This window comes from Streptopelia decaocto (genome assembly GCF_964273445.1).
Source record: "Streptopelia decaocto genome assembly, chromosome: 7".
Lineage (NCBI taxonomy): Eukaryota > Metazoa > Chordata > Aves > Columbiformes > Columbidae > Streptopelia > Streptopelia decaocto.
This window is the reverse complement of record NC_138661.1, coordinates 18,879,263-18,895,780: the sequence shown is the minus strand read 5'-3', so window position 1 is coordinate 18,895,780 and position 16,518 is coordinate 18,879,263. Positions and strand designations below refer to the sequence as shown.

At 45.3% G+C, this 16,518-nt stretch overlaps 1 protein-coding gene across 1 annotated transcript in view; it reads right to left on the bottom strand.

Moving 5' to 3' along the window:
• The window catches only part of FOXN3 (forkhead box N3), a 215,121-nt gene that overhangs the window by 139,266 nt on the left and 59,337 nt on the right, over positions 1-16,518 (bottom strand). The window lies entirely within an intron of this gene.

Below are 16,518 nucleotides of genomic sequence, written 5' to 3'. Positions count from 1 at the left end.
CCGAGGGGGGGGACACCTGCGAGCCGCCCCCGACACGCCACCCGGAGCAGAGCCTCCGCTATACACACTCCGGCAGCCGCTTCCGAGCACGCCTGTCCTGCTCATCTGCGCAGGAGCCAGCGGCGGGCACACCTGCGGGCAGCAGCAAGCAGGGCATAAGGCAAGGGGTCCCTGCTGCTGGCTCGCTGTGCCGTCAAACTATGGCCCAGCTGGGGGTCTGTCTGCACGGTGTGCAGTGAAGAACCGTGTTGCAGAAACCTGCAAAAACTCCTGAGGAAGGAAACAGTTGGTCTTTAGTCTAAGGAAATTTGCTTTAAAACAAGGCCTGATTTAATTAGGAAGAACAGTGCATTTTCTCCCCTGCTACCACACCTTGATATAATAACTAGTATTAACTTGAGTAAAAAAACCTTACCATCGGGTAAATTATTGTAGGGAACTAACTTGATCTTAAAATAAAAAAGAAGTTGCCTGGTCCAGACAGCACTAGTTAAACCTAGTCTCCCATATATAACACGCTTGCTCTCCAGCAGCTTCAGCCATTCACAGTACAGAATTAAGATATGGCTGTCCACCCACAAAACAAGCACACAAAATTGTTTCATAGCTGATCTACAAAAAACAAGGATTTGTCTCTCTGGGTAACAAGGCTTGCAAATTTATAATACTTCAAAATTAATTTTCCTTTCAGTATAGAAAAGGTCTGCTGCAGAAAATGTATAAACAATGTAATCCAAGTTAGAAATACAGGCATATTGTTAGATCCTTTCCAATGCAGCCCTGGACACACAAATCATCTTCGAGCCAAGAAGAAAAGCATTTTAGGCATTTTATTCCGAACAGTTAGGACAGCTCTCTCAAGACCTTGCAAGAATTCTGTGGTGACCCATACAGTCATTATTATCCCGCCTAACCGGGATCACCACCATATCCTCCTGCATGTCTGTGTCTGCACATAGTCATTTCCCAAAGCACGGGTTCCCTCTTTTAATGTCTGACACTTGTGAAATTCACATCTTCAAACAAGAGTGGCAACTACCTCACTGGCAAAGTGCAGGGCTGAAAAACGTTTTGTTGATTCTCTTGAACAAGAAATTCTTGTCATAACTCGCTAAGACCTTCTTTTGCCGATAGCTTTCCCTCCCCTGCCCAGTGAACTTCTGTTTCGCATTCTTGCATATTTTCAAGAAGACGTGCCAGCAGCTGGATTGGAGAATGGGAAGAGTACCTCTCAGTCAGCAGAGTATCATTGTCACCCACTAGTAACCCTGCCCTGTGACTCCACCAGCCCTAACACTCCAAGAGTCAGCAGACCATTAGTTTACACAGTTCTTATCTCATGGCCGTTTGGTTTCAAACACAAACTAAATTACCAAGTCATAACTCCACCCACCTGAATTTACTCCAAATCTTTCAGACGTTTTTCTGAGTGAATCAACATGTCTCTTTACTGGCAAGCAAGGAGTTTTATTGCATGTATCATCACTTGTTAAAGTCAAGTGTCTTATAACAGGCTACCAAGAAGAATTCAGCTAATGAGAAGTATTTCTGAAGTGAGCAGGGGGAAGCCTGGTGAGATGCAGGGTAGTGTGCAAAGAATATTACACCGTGAATACATTACATACACATCCTGTTCAGGTACACAGCTCAGTTCTGTTCATGACTAGTGGCAAAATTCTCCACCAATACTGGTGGAATAAGATCAGTTCCAGAGTTTTATACCTTTTCCGTGGTGAGTAAGAATTTCCCAGAGCGCACGCTGTGGATTACGGTGGATGACCACTGAGACACATTTGCTGTGTAGACAGAAAATCCAGCATGGTTGAGCGCAGGGGCCAGCAGCCGGCGATGCGGAAGCTGAGGGGAGCAGAGGGACAGACTGCGCCCCGGCTGGAGGGCTGGCCCGGGGCTCCCCGCCCAGGCAACCCCCGAGGGGCAGCGGTGTGGGGCAGCCTGTCCTTGCACTCACCCCTGAGCTCAGCAGCAACTGGAGCTGTTGGCTTGCAGAGCGATAAAACACCGGCAGTGAGGTAAACACTCATTCCTTCCCTCTTGGGGAGACTGTCCCCCTGCTTCTTCTGACCATGTGCTGGAACACTTATTATGACTAGTTTAAGAAAGGAGAATATAGTCTTACACAGGACCACTGGAAGATCATTAACTGCTGGCTTAGAGACTACAGCAGCATCAGAACATCTGACATATGGACATGAAGTAACTCATGGTGATCTTAGGCAAGCCACCAAATTTATTAGGGTGTTGATTTCCCCATTTCCAAGACAGGAATAGTACTAACACATTTAGCAAAAGATTTGCAACACTGACAGATGAAAAGGGTTCGTACATGAAGACCAAAGTATTTGCCGCACTGAAGGCTGGTTAGAAGTACCAACAGTGCAGAGCTGCACTTTAGCCTTGTGGGCTAATATACAACAGTCTAATCTTTCCCCTCAGATTTCAGAATACCAACTGCAGATGTTGCAGTATCTTATTTAATGAGGATTTCCAGCCATCGCCCTATACTCCTTTATCTCTTATCCTCCTCTAGATTAGAATCCCTGATAACCTCCCACAAGCCATTGAGCACACAAGCACAGCAAGGGTCACGGGCTCTTTTATCAACCCTGCAAAGCTCATCTTCCCCCCCTCCATCTCCATCTTCATCTCCATCTCTGCTGGTGGCATCTTCCTTTGCTAGTATTATGACCATGCCACATGACCTTGCTAAATATTTCTACTTTCTGCCCTCTGACCTCACCAGTCCCACCATTCAGCAGACCTGCACTTCTTATCCTCACCTTTAAGCCCCCATTCCTAACCCGATCTCCAATTATAATGTCCTCATTGACTGGCATCCTCATCAATGTTTATTCTCTCTACATTAGAGTCAAATTTCCTCCCTGAAGTCTGCTGCAAGTTTGCCAACTAAACTTGCTCATTAGGATTTATAATCTTATAGGCAGCTGTACACAAAAACATCCCAGTTCTGAAAGGGTCCTGATGTGCAAGGTACCTTCCACAGACTGAAGTGGACAGGGCTGCTACCCCTTGTGATCAGTGACCGGCCCCTCATGGGGGGACACCTCTCAGGCTCTGACACCGTACACTGGCCCACTCTTCCCCCATGCAGAATGACTGGCGTCCGTCATCAGTCTTGCCATTTCTAAACTTATGTCTTCTCTGAGGCAATGGATTTAATCTTGTGCAGAGCAGAAGCATGTTGATTGCCTTCAGGCGCCATTGAAAACTCAATCATGAATACAATATGTGTTTGCTCTTTTCCTCTTTCACAACTCCTGCTCCCAGCATCCTCCAGTCCCTCATATAGTACCTGCCATATCACCACTTCTTTATTTTTAACCACAGCGGACCAGCCTGGTTTTGTTGTTTGTACTTTGCCCGCTCTGGGGCAGCAAAACAGCCATATCTGAATTCCCACCCGAACAAGCCAAGTCTCTGCCTTGTACAGAGGTGCCACACCAGACTGGCTGACCAGCGGTGCCTCCCGCCAGCGCAAACGAGCAGCTCTCACCTCGCAGCTGCCCCAGGGCAGCCGTTCCCTGTCCTCCTGCGCCGCGTCTCCTGCAAGGATGCGCTCCCCTTTCTTCTCCCACCCCAAGCACTAACTACAGATACAAGCCGCACACGTAATAAAGGCCCAGCTTACTCCAGCTGACTGATAAGAGATCTATCTTTTGCTTATTCACTTGAGACCATGGAATCAGATTTACAAAGTATTTTCCCAGCCTTTCATTTAACCATTCTTCAAGTTCCCATTTGGCCCAGCTAGTGAAACCCAACAGAAACAGACCTGAATCGGTGAGAAAATGAGCACCGATATGAAGTTTTGTCATAAGTATAAGCAAACAAAAGTATCTACAGCATTTCTGTTTCACAGGCTAAAATATAATGAATTTCTTACAATAAAATCCAGAGTTTATGAAATAGTTCCTTTATAAAAGAATCCATGCACATTTGTGGTGTTATTGTAGTAACAGTTGCAGCTTCTAAGAAAATTAGTATCCTTAGCACTAACATTATATACAGCTGACAAGCTACCAGCAAGTGTGTTTCTGTACATGAGTGTGGTGGCAGGAGAGTATCATGCATGCTAGATTGTCCTACATACATTTGTTAAAACAGGTCTATATGAGACATGCTTTCTCAGAGTAATTACGCCAACATACTAGCATCCCAAGCACAACCCTAGCTTGCACTGCTAAATGGAAGCTTCTGCCAGTGCACCTTATTTTAGTAGCCCAGCCAGTGGGAAGCAAAATGTTGCTGGGATAAACATACCATTAGTGGAGTCTTCTGCTATAATGGTTATATTGGTCTGAAATCCCACCTAACCTAACACAGCTGGTATATTAATTGCAATACAAGCCAGTATTTCTGGTCCTGTTGCGGTGTTCGAAGAGGCTGAAAAAAGAAAGAACTGGGTTTGGTACCCAGACTCTGTTATCTGTTATACAGGTCTAATGCCACAAAACTTGGCCTGGAGTTATCTCAACATTAGTATTCACCATTTGGCAGCTGAGGTCAAACTTAAAAGTAATCAGCAGAACCAGAAATCAACTGAATTTTTGTTCTTAAAAGCAAGGTGGAGGAAAAGCAGCAGCCAACACTGTATAGAAGTAAAGGTCAGAAGTTTGGGGTAAAACTATAACGGATAACCAAGTTATTTTATAAAGTTCCCAAACACTGTTGCCAAATTGAATTTCTAAAACTAAGACAAAATTCTTCCTGGACAACATCTCAAGTCCTGCCTCAGCTTTCCTGAGTACAAGCTGTTCATTTCATTGAAGGCTTTAGGATTTTGTCCTTTATTTGTGTATCAATGCATGCAAAATTAAGTTGCAACAGGGCCTCACAGGTAGTGAAGTTTGTGTTCACATCTCATCAACTGAGGATCTCAGGACCTGACTCTAAACACAATTTGCTATCACTGGAGCTGTAAGCTATTAGGTGATTATTCTCCTCTGACTGCTTGCTTGCACCAGGTGGATTTCCTCACCACAATTATACTGAGGCACAGCTTGATTTCCAGCTCTTTGTAGCACAGGATATTCCAGGGTGCTTTACGCAGCACTCGGTGCTGCTCTTCCTGTACATTTCTTGGAACGCTGTTCCTGGAGGAAATCCTGTGAGATGCGGGTCCAGATTCCCAGACTGCAGCAATACAGAGACAGCTACGAGAGCCTGTGTGAGGTGATGCAGAGATGGAGCACAAGCAAGGCAGATCTACGGTTGTGTGTGCGAAGGGATGCTGAGAGGATGCAGGGAAAAAAACGCAAAATGTCATAAAATTATTAAGCAAACTTCTATCCTTGGTGTGTTTTTAGTGCTACGTACCAGCCTACCAAACACCTCAGGGAGCAAGGAATGGAAAGCAATGAAAAATTGCAGTGGGAGGACTGAAAGGAGTGAGTAGCACCCACAGAAAGCTTCTGCGCCGTCCTGTGCTCCCCTCCAGAGCCAGGGGCGAGTTGGGCTCCACGGCTGAACCTGAGAGCAGCCGCCGCGGAGAGCAGGTCAGCGAGATTTGGGAAGGAAGGGGGAAAGCTGTCACCACAAAAAAAGCACAACTAAATTACCCACATCCCAGCGGCAACTTCTGTTCCCAGTTATGGCCAGAGAACCAGGCCCTGGCTGCCACATTCATGTCCTGCGAGGTGGGTTTCCCTGTGAGCAGCTTTTGGTTTCTTCATGGTGACAAAATTTCGTTATGATTATGGGCTGACTTATCCACTGGGGTATTAATCTATGCCAGGTCTCTTGTTACTGCTCCCATCTTTTTGGCAACAGGTAACTTCAGTTACCAGCTGCAGTCATCGGGGAGGTATAGCTGGAAAATCAAATAGTGCAACTCACAGATTTTTTGCAGGCAAATTTCTAATTCCACAGGTCTCTCACAAGGATGGAACAGGCCTCAGCAGCCAAAACACTACGGAATAATCTTGGGAATTTTTTTTTCTTTAAATCTGCAGTCCTGTAAACATTGATATTTATGCCTCCTTCCACGGCTCAGCTAGTTCCAGCACAGTTTAGCACTTCCATAAGCATTTCAAGGACAAAAAAATACTATGGCTATAACAAAATTTTGAAGCACGTTTGAGGAGAAAAGTCACTTTCCTTGTTTGTACACTGGTAGAGGGTTTTACTTATTTTACATCACTTGTCACATAATCATATTTTTTTCCATAATGGAAAAAAGAAATACAATGTGAAAACAAGACAATATCAAACCAAACGTCACATATAACCAAAAACCAACCAAACCATGACTGGTGAAAGCTCTGCAGGTTAGCGGACCAGCACTGGGCAGCAGAGCAGGGGTGTCAGCAGAAGACAAATGCCAGTGGAGGCTGGAAGGAGACGGGCTGTCCTGCCACAAGGCAGCCAGCCGCCCTTCTGCTGTGCCGCTCAACAGAAGGCCCATGTAATGACAACCGCAAAACTCATTTAAGCTCTGAAAAGGTGACTAATGAGCTCATTCATGCTGCCTATAAATTATTCACTACAACACTGACCCCACTCAAGACAAACAGCGAAATAGACTTTAAATACAGGGATCGGGAGCCTCCTGCGTTGTCGGCTTCTGCCCATAAAACTTTTTGCAATCAAACAGACACTTCACTTTCTTCTGTCCCCTTGTTAAACTCACTCGGGTGTTTAGGCCTTCTTTTTTTACTACCTCTAGTAAAGCTAAAGCAGCTGCAGCTGCTACGTATTTATTTCTCTGTTGCTAAGTCTTTTCATTAGTAGTTGCAGGTAATCACGAAGCGCTATAAATAGCTTTAAATTATATTCTTCAGAAATTAAAGTCTGACCTCAAAATGAAGGCCAGGTCTAAAGAAGAAGACAATAGCACATGCATGTTTAATGAGAGGCAGCCAATTTCCAGAGCCTGTGCTTATAGATACTTCTATGAACATCTATGATTTGTGCCAAAATGAAAACAGAGGACTTTAAAAAACACAGGTTTTTGTAGATGCTGGAACAAACAAGCTTCTGTTATGTCTAGAAACATCTCATTTTTAGGAATACTTTTGTTATCCTATTTACCATGAAACAGGAGCCAGGTTACAGCTCAGTGTTGGCAGTGTGAGCAATGGCATTTGCTCTGGGGTGGCAGGAACAGGCACTGGCTCTCTTCAAACGGGATTTCTCTTTGCAAGATAAATTGCTCACAATATTTACAAGTTTAGTAACTTGTGGCATGTTGGACAAACAACTACAAAGTGGCATTAAGGACACTGTCTTATATGACATGTGTCTGATCTTCAGTGGAAAAATGTTACTCCTGCTTGCACAACCCAAGTCCAAAGGTCGGAAACAACTAGATAAAGGGGAAGCCAGGAATTGCATAGCTAAAGTCCAGCCACTGTGTGAGGTATCAAGGTGAAGTGTGGGAAACATAAGGTGACATCACACTGATATCTAAACACAAGAAAAAAAAGAGGTGAGCAAAGGAAGTTTGCAAATGAAATAAGCACTGCAATTTTCACTAATCATTCCATTTCTTCCAAGCTCAAAACATTGTAACTAAGCAGAGTAAGAACTTCTGCACTACCTGAAGAAAGGGACTTTACCACCTACTGACAACCACGTGATTAGTTTTCATGTATTTACATCCGCATTTCTGAATTTACCAGAGACGCACTGAAACCCTGTTGCTCTGTTAGTACTGCTCTTTAAAATGAAGATTAAAGGAAAAAAAAAAAATTCCCCCCGACAAACACCAAGACGGCAGCAGAGCAGCCTACCCTACATAGCATGCAAGTCTTAACTTATCAGAAGCTCTCCACCTGACGAGATTCCTGAGCCTCTTGTAGCTGAAGGGTGTTGGCAAAGGGCTGCTCTGAAACCCCGCACATGCTGGACCCCACTAACCTGTCTGGCGAGTGGAGTTCACCTCCCAGTTCAGTGGTGGGAAACAGAGGCGCTTCCTGCAGCTCCCCACTCCCTGCTCCTCCTTTCCCCAACCAGGCCCAGCAGTGATGTCAGTTTTGCCCCAAGGCGTGATTTGGTCCAAATAAAAACAACCCAGAGCTGGCTGCAAAATCAGAGGAATGCTAAATCTGGGGGAGGATGAGCAAACAAACTGCCGGTACAGCTTTTAACTGCGTGCAACAAAGCCACAACACTTGGCTACGGCTGCCAACAAATCTCTTGACTGGTCAACGCCACTGCTCTTGTTGAGGGTGTCATGGGTGTCTTTGACTTAAGAGGTCACCTGTGTAGTCCTGAGACATTGGCCTCAGCAAATTCTGCTGAGATCCCCCTGCCATGGGTATGGCACACATCCCACACCAGCCAGCCGGGCCACGCTCACCACCATGCCGGGGCCAGTCCGTGTCCCTGAGGTGCAGGCAGCTGGATCGTGTTGGGAACCAGGGCAAACTCAGCCCGATCCAACGCCATCTGCAGCTGTTACCTCTACTGCAAAACTGCTTTTGCAACTCCTCCTCCTCGGCTCTCCAAACCACATAATCTCATGGCTCTCAAAACGCCAGCGTGCGCCCATCTGTCAGGAAAGCTGGGCTCCTCTGTGCTTTGCTCATATCAGTGCAACAAAGTATAGATATTTCTTACAAGAAAACAGCAAATTCAGATGTTTGCAAAGCAAAAGCCTCATATTTTCAACTCAAACAAAAAGCTGTGGCTTTTCTATCCATCTACTACCACATGCAGGTCCCAATCCAAAGACAGCTAACGTTTATACGCTCCAGGAGCTACAAGGTAGTCAGTGGGAAAGTGCAACTTCACAGAGTGAGAAAGTCCTAGCCAGGTGAATCCAGAGAATAATATGTCTCACCCTTTTACTTATTTCTGTCCTCACAACTATTTTAACAGTGGAGAAGGAAAAACAAATGGGCTCGAACAACCACTGCCATCAGTAATTCATCACTTGTTCTTGTGCCACGGGGCTGGTCTGACACACTCCTTGTACACAGCATGGCTGACTCTGGGAGTCTCATACTCACCCATCAGATTTAAGGAGCCAGGGATGCGCTGCACCGACATGTGAAGTGCGGGACCGCAGCTGGGCCTGAAGACACACTGTCCGGAGACCCCCAACAAATCTAGCATGGGGAGGGGTCCCTAGCACACGAGTTCCTCCGGGAAAGCAACCCTGGCATGTGCTCCCTAGACATGGACCGAGATCCTGTGGTGCACAGTCCTGTGCAAGCAAAGGAAGAGCAACTGCCTCTGCACCAAAACGCTTATCAGTCGAGTCCAAGAGAGAGTGGGGAAACAAGCAGACAATAAGGCAAATTTGGCCACTTAGGTGCACACTAGTGGATTTGGAGAAGGACTGAGTACTTTTACTGGATTTTTTGGATGGATCTCCTTAGGCACGTAGATACTCTGACTTGGCGTCTACAAACCCCTCCGGACTTGCAGAATGGCCCCTGTCAAGCAGCTGGTCTCTGTGAGGGAGCGGGCAGGTGTGTGCAGGGAGGCGTGTGTGCATGCACGCCATGGCAAGTACGTGCTCACGTCTCTTCAAGACTGGGATTTTAGTTGTCAAGTACCCAGAGGGGGTCCCTTCTGAAGTTAACAGGTTCTACTTCATCTTCTTTCATAGGTCAGGCAAATGGAATAAGACCTTGAAAGTGGCCAGACGGAAATTTATGCCTGTGCTTGCTTCATTGAGTGGGAAGCGCAATCTTGGTGCCTGCAGAGTCCTTAGGGAGCTGGGCTGAAGCTGCTCTCAGGGACCCCAGGGCACTCTGGCTCTTGTGCACTATTTGATTGCACCCTTGGTTTTACTCCAGTCCTAACTAAATCAGCACCCAACCCTCTACCTTCATTTCTCCCTTTATGGCCCTGTCACGCAACTCCATTTAACCTTTCCTGTAAGAGCTGAAGAAGCTGAACAGACCAAAGCTCCTCTCACCCACGTCCTGGTTCCAGCCACATCCTAAGGAAGCGCAGGGCAAATGCACGGTGATGCTCTGCAGTGTTTTCCTGTACATCCAGAGGCCTGCTGCTTAACAGGTGCAGCTAAAGACGCAATCAGGTGCTGTGGTATGCTATAAACCCAAAGATATTTTTTCTTCTATCAAGTTGTCCGAAAGAAGTTCATGTAAGCTTCGGCATCAACAACACCCTGTAGCAAGGAGTTCCATGTTTTAACTACTGATGGTATGAAAAAAAGTTCTTCCTTTGTTTTAAATCTGCCACCTGATAGTTTTACTTGAAACCCCTGTTTCTTGTATTATGATAATCATTGTATATCTAGGACATGTGACTCATGTCTACGTAAACTTCTCTTGATTTTATAGTGCACTTCTACTGTTCAGACAGTGCTACTACTACACTTAATTTTGTATTTAATTCTTTAAACTAACTACAGGTATCCAGAAGCAATAAAACATAATACGTAAACATACCTATCGATGACCATCTAATCATACAGTCATAATTATCAATATTGTGCCTACCCAGATAGGAGAAAAGGGTGTTCTTTTTCAAGAAAATGGTCCCCAAAACATGCTTTCCCTTGTAGTCTCACTGTAGTTTTCCCTTTAGAGTCTCACTTGAAGTACCTGGAGCTTTTCCAAGCACTCCATATGTCCACAGAAAATGTGGAAGCAGATCATTCCAGCAGACGATATCTTTATCCATGGAGAGTACAGCAGCTGGAAGATGCTGCCTCACACAGACAGGAGATGTAATGGATCAAGCCCCATGCAGGTTCAGCCACTTAGAAAAGCTGCATCTTCAGAGTTACCAAACTTCTCCAGGGTGCTCCAGTGCAACTGACAGCCTCCAGCTCACACCTGGCACCTGCCTACGGCAGCAGGAGCACGGCCAAGGTGGAAATGGCCTGGGGGACAAGGAAGGACCATGGAGCGTGGTGGGAAGGGCTGTGGGGAAAGGACAGAGAGAGTACTTTCAAAAGGTGGTGTGGGGCTTGGTCATGTCTGAGGTGGGGATATGGAAAGTGATGGCCTTGCATCATCTTGTAACCCACTTTCAGCTCTGGTACCATGTGAAAAGAGCAACCTGCACTCATCATTATACATGACCTCCTTGTGCTTGGATAGATGCAATAATAAGGTGAACATGCATGCAGAAACTTAATTTCCCCTGCAAGTACCATGAATTCTTCACCTGCACTTGTAGCTCCTGGGAGCGTTTCCTCACCGCCACGCAGTGTGGGGCAGAAGACCTGTCTGTTTTGAGCAGTGTTTGGTGGCTCAGCTGCCGGATGGTTTTGAAAGCAGCGCAGTTCAGTCAACAATCTCCCCCTAGAGTCCAAGTACATCACCTCGAAAATACGTCTCAGCTCTTCTGGCACAGAGCCTGGGAACCCAAATTTGTTTCTGATCCAGGTCCTCCAGCTGGCAGCGTAACAGCTCGCTGTCCTGCCACCAGGATGGATAAAGTCATTCTTCACTCATTATGTTATTCAAAAATAGAGCAGGAGCTTTATTTGAAACAAGAAAGCGATACACTGCGCTTCAGGAAATTAACAGGGCAGGAAAACTCTTCTGCTTTATAAACCACAAGGACAAGAGACCGAGTTAGAACAATGTGAGTTAACATCCCAAGAAGCCTGACCAGAAAAAAAACATACTCTGGTTACAAATGCTACTGCTCCTGGTCTTGTGGGTAACCCTAATGTTACATCCACGTCAGGCAGTCTGGCTTTTCCTGCAGATCACTAATATCTTTCCCTGCAGCCTACAGAATGGCTTCAGGCAAAATGGTGCAGATCCATCCTAGGTGCTGGATGGGATAACCTAGCGATGTTTTCCTCCATGAGCACGGGACGCAGGTGAAGCGTGCTGCAGGTAGCGATACCCCTGCTGTTCTGATTGCACCTTCCTCGGGTGGGAGGCATCACACTTCCCTCCTTCCCAGGGCACAACCCTGCAGCTGCTCCCGCGGCTCTGAGAAAGAAGCAGCACTCTGAGCATGAACCCTGTTTAACAAACTGCAAGGACTCCCCTGGACTTCTGTTAGAGGCTTGTGACAGCAATAACAACAGTCCCCATAAAGCCAAGTTGTTACTTAACAGCCAGCCAAAGATGAACAGGCACGTGTACCTTGTGTGACTTGACAGCAACATGGCTACAGCTGAGTCATTCACAAGCTCCCCAGGAGACCGTGCTCACCCCTGGGCAAGTCTCCCTTGGGCTTTCCCTGGGCCTGGTGAGGGAAGGACTGGCCACACAAGCTGCTCGCCCGGGCCTGCTGGCCTTTGCCTGCAGGATCCTTCCGATCTCGCGCTGTCACCCACCCAAACCGTGCTCCTGGAGAAGTGATTTATCGTCAGTTTTTATTACTGACTGGGTTATTTTTCCTATTAACCTAAATCAATATACTCATACAGTAAACATCCCAAAACTCAAGTCAATATAGAGAATTCATAAGGTATTACAGATTTATAGATATTTACAGCTTTGATTAGAGATCCTCAGATGGATGGTACAATGGAAGCAGAGTCAACAGATTATATTTTCAAGTACTGATGGTAACTTGTAAGAAAAGTGCTTGAGAAGATTTAAGAGCCCAAACCTCACTGACTTTTAATTGACTTTCAGTGAAGTTAGTATTGCTAGAGCCTTCTGCTGCTTTCTAAAATATCATGTTAAAGCCCCGCCTAAAGGTTTGCCCATCTCCCCACCCACACACGGTGAGAGGGAAGGGCAGCTGCAGTGGGATATTCATCTCACAAGGTGATTGTCTTTCCTAGGGGCAACGTCCTGCACAGAAATGAGTGTGATCCTGAGTGGATCTGGCTCTTGGCCATTACACAAACCAGCATGGCCAAGCTGGCTGTGGTTGCTGTTAGTCCTGTGCCCGTCCTGCTTTGCGCTCAGTGGGAGACAGCAACACAGAGAACCAAACCGGTGTCTCCCTGTCCTTTGATAACTGCTTTTAATTTCTAATTCAGATGGACAAGACGGTTAACACAGGCTGTTACACAGTTTCTTCTGCGAATTGTTTCAGGACTGTGCATTGCAAGTATTAGCCTAGGTCCTACTCCTAGGAGGTGCTGATCCCTGAAAGGGACGTGCCCAGCCAGGCCCAAGCCAGTCCAGAGGATGAAACCAACTTCCAAAGCACGTCTCTGCAGAGTCCATTTCCTCTGTGCTTAGATTGTCTCTTCTCTAACTATTAGCAAGCCTCCACTCTTGGGAGGACGTATGTGCAGTCATCTAGATTTGGAAGCTAGCTGAAGCAAAGGGGAATCACAACATCCTCTCATGCAGCAGCCTCCAAGGATGTACCTGCTGCGCCCTGCACTGCACGGTGTAGGGACAGCCAAACCAGCGCAGATCCTGTAAGGGACGTCCCCAGGCTGTCACACAAACTCATGGTCCAGGTGGCTGAAATTCTTCGAGAGAGCTCCTGTGGAGTCCACTGGAGTCCTCAGACAGCACCAGGATACCTTAACACAGCACGACACAGGCATGGCCCTGCAGACAACAGAGTGGTGTGGCTTGTCGTTTTGTGTTGTATTTTTTTTTTTTAATAATCCTTTTTAACAAGCTAAGGTCACATTCAAAATATCAATTTTTACTTAAATAAAGAAAAATGTACTGGTAAATGAAAACTTGTCTTTTTGTCCTGGGTTTCTACGCTGCAGAAGAGGGATTCTCTGCCCAGAAACTTCTGTAAGACTGTTTTATAGTATTTCTTCTATTTAAATAGGTCACCTGACAGGGGAAAATACCTGTGCAAAATTTCAGTGAAGCCAACAGATTTCTCATCAAGGCTGTCATCTGGCAATAGCTGTAGATTTCCACAGATTCATCCCTCCCCGCACATAAGTCATATGTCTGATGCTAACTCAGATCCTTATGGAAAAATCTCGCATACATTAATACAAAATATAACAACTTCCTTCCATGCTTTTAGATCATCCTCTAGAACAACAAAATAGCACACCCTTGTTACAGACTTCTGAAAGTGGATCAAAAATCCTATATAAAGAGAGATTTCTGTATTTAGTTCCAATTAATTTGACTTCAGTACAGATATGCTGGAGCCAAAAATAGACCCTAGACTGTTTGACTCCCATTTTCTGTTCTAGCTACTACACCACTCTTTGACAACGATAGGTACTTTACATAAACGTTGGTTTCTCTCGGTATTACATATTTTCAGTTGCCCTTTCAAACACACTCCACTTCAAGTGGGCTGCCACGTATACGTATTCTTTGAATCAAAGAGTTCAGTTTGACACTTCGTGGAACCACCTCCTTACAATACAACCCTTGTGATGTATCAGCTAATTACTAGGAACCACATATATGGGTTTTATGAGAATACATCTATGAGAGTTCATTATGCTACTGACTGCTGCCAACTGAGCACAGTATCAGGTACAGGAACAGCATCTAGAAAAATTGCTACAGGAACAGCATCGAGAAGCGGGACCTGCAAAGCACAGAAACAGGAATGGGACTTCAGCAAGAGGCAAGGTGAGGGCAAACATCCTTAAGAGAAACACCCCAGCACTCCTGCTGCCAGTCCCATGTAGGCCAGGCCTCGCCATTAAGTATATCAATATAAAAAACCCAACCAACCAAAAAACAAACAACAAAAAAACCAAACCAAAACAAAACAACTTTACTTGGACGCCAATCTGATGGCCCAGGAAGGGCAGGTCTTTCCAAATTGGCACCAAATCCTGCACTCTTTATTCTTGGAAAGGTTTTATTTGCATTACTGCAATTCTGGGTAAGGATTGCAAGATATAGCTCTGAGATCAGACCTCTAATCCTGCCTCTCTGTTTACTGCATTGATTGTGCTCTTTTAGCCTCTGATCTCGCCATTCCTGCTTAGTACAGGCTCCCCTCTGTTGGGGATGGGGAATTAAAACGGGATTCAATTGAAAGCTGAGGCAGAGCAGTAATGATGAAAACACATCATCTGCCACGAGCAGCCTTCACTATGGTTAAATTTAGAATGTAGGCTCCTCAAGCAGAGAGATGATCCTCTTTCCCTGTGGGGCACCAGTCACACAGTGCTACATAAATATTAAAATAATAATTGATGATTAATTAATAATGGCTTCCTTTTCCTCATGACCATCTCTCAGCTGCCATAAGAAATATTAATTTCCTTTCTTCTAGATGCAGATACAAACAATCATTCAAAAACTTATCTCCTCAGAGAAAATTCACTTTCCCACTCCTTTTCACTAAAATATTATTTTCTGCACCCTTGGACATGAGATTCTGGACCATTCACAGGAACTCTGTTTAAGAAATAAACACTAATTAAAAAAGCCTCAGAAGCCACAATAACCAAAATAAACATCAAGAAGGCAAAGCTGAAGTACAGGAAAAAAAAAAGGCAAACCTATGCATTCCTTCTTGCTCTATAACCACATTCTTTATAAAGACAAAAGTATTTTGGTAAAAAACATTTTAGATGCTGTGAGAAGTACCTAGGGACACCTGTGTTCCTTTGTTGATGGTAGAGATGGACATCTGACTCTGATCTTAGAGCTGCCTTTATCAGTGTATTGCTCTTGCTTTTGATTGGCCCCAAATCTGGCCTCTGTAAAGTTAGAAAACCTCCAGAAGTTCAGCAACCACCGGTTCCTTCTGCTCATCATCTTGCTCTGCCCATCTGTTCCTAAGCCAGGGCAGCCTCACTCCTGCCACCATCAAGTCCTCTTGCTAGTTACTCAGCCACCACACGGTCTTCTAGCAGATCTTCTGGCTACTAGCCTCTCTTGTAGCCCTCCTCACTAAAAAAACAAAACCAAAACAACAACAACAACAAAACCCAAACACGAAAACAAAACCAAAAAAACTTTGTTCCTCATCTGCCACAATGCACTTTGTTCCTCATCCACAAAGCACTCAGCCCTCAAGCTCCAAAGTTGGTTTCTGCTGCCTGAGTTCACTTCTCTCCAGATTAGCCTGCTTCTTAAATGTCAGATCCTACCAAAGCCTTTCCTTCCCAATGACACTACTGCTTCTCTTCCTCCTCACTCTTCTTTCTGTTGGTTTTTGTTTGCTGGTTGGTTTGTTTTTCCCAAACCACCAGCCTTAGCCTTTCCCAGCTGCTGAGCTCTGTAGGTGTCAACAACCTAGAAATCACTGACCGAGCTTTAAATCACAGACTAAGCCTTAAAATCCAGTTTAGCTTTCAAGATCATTATTAAGATAATTATGCCTTTTAAATAAAATTCTTTTTCCTTGTGGAAAAAAATTAACATCAGCCAGGACATCAGCATTTGTGTAGGAAATTTCTTCATGGTATTGTTACTGATAATGAATGCCATCTCTCAATAATCCCCCAGGCCCTCTTTAGAGACAATTATTATAAAAACAGATCTTCCTAATGAAGATAGAGTTACTGAGTTCAGAAGTTTTAAATCGCTAATCAGGATGGCTGTGAGACTCCACGCAGCAATTAGTTTTAAAACCAGTTTTAAGATGAAGCTGGATCGCTTTCTGAAAGGGATGCCATGGCATGCTGACCAGAGAGCCCTGGGGGGCCCTGTGTGCCCACAGCCACACCACGGCAGCTAA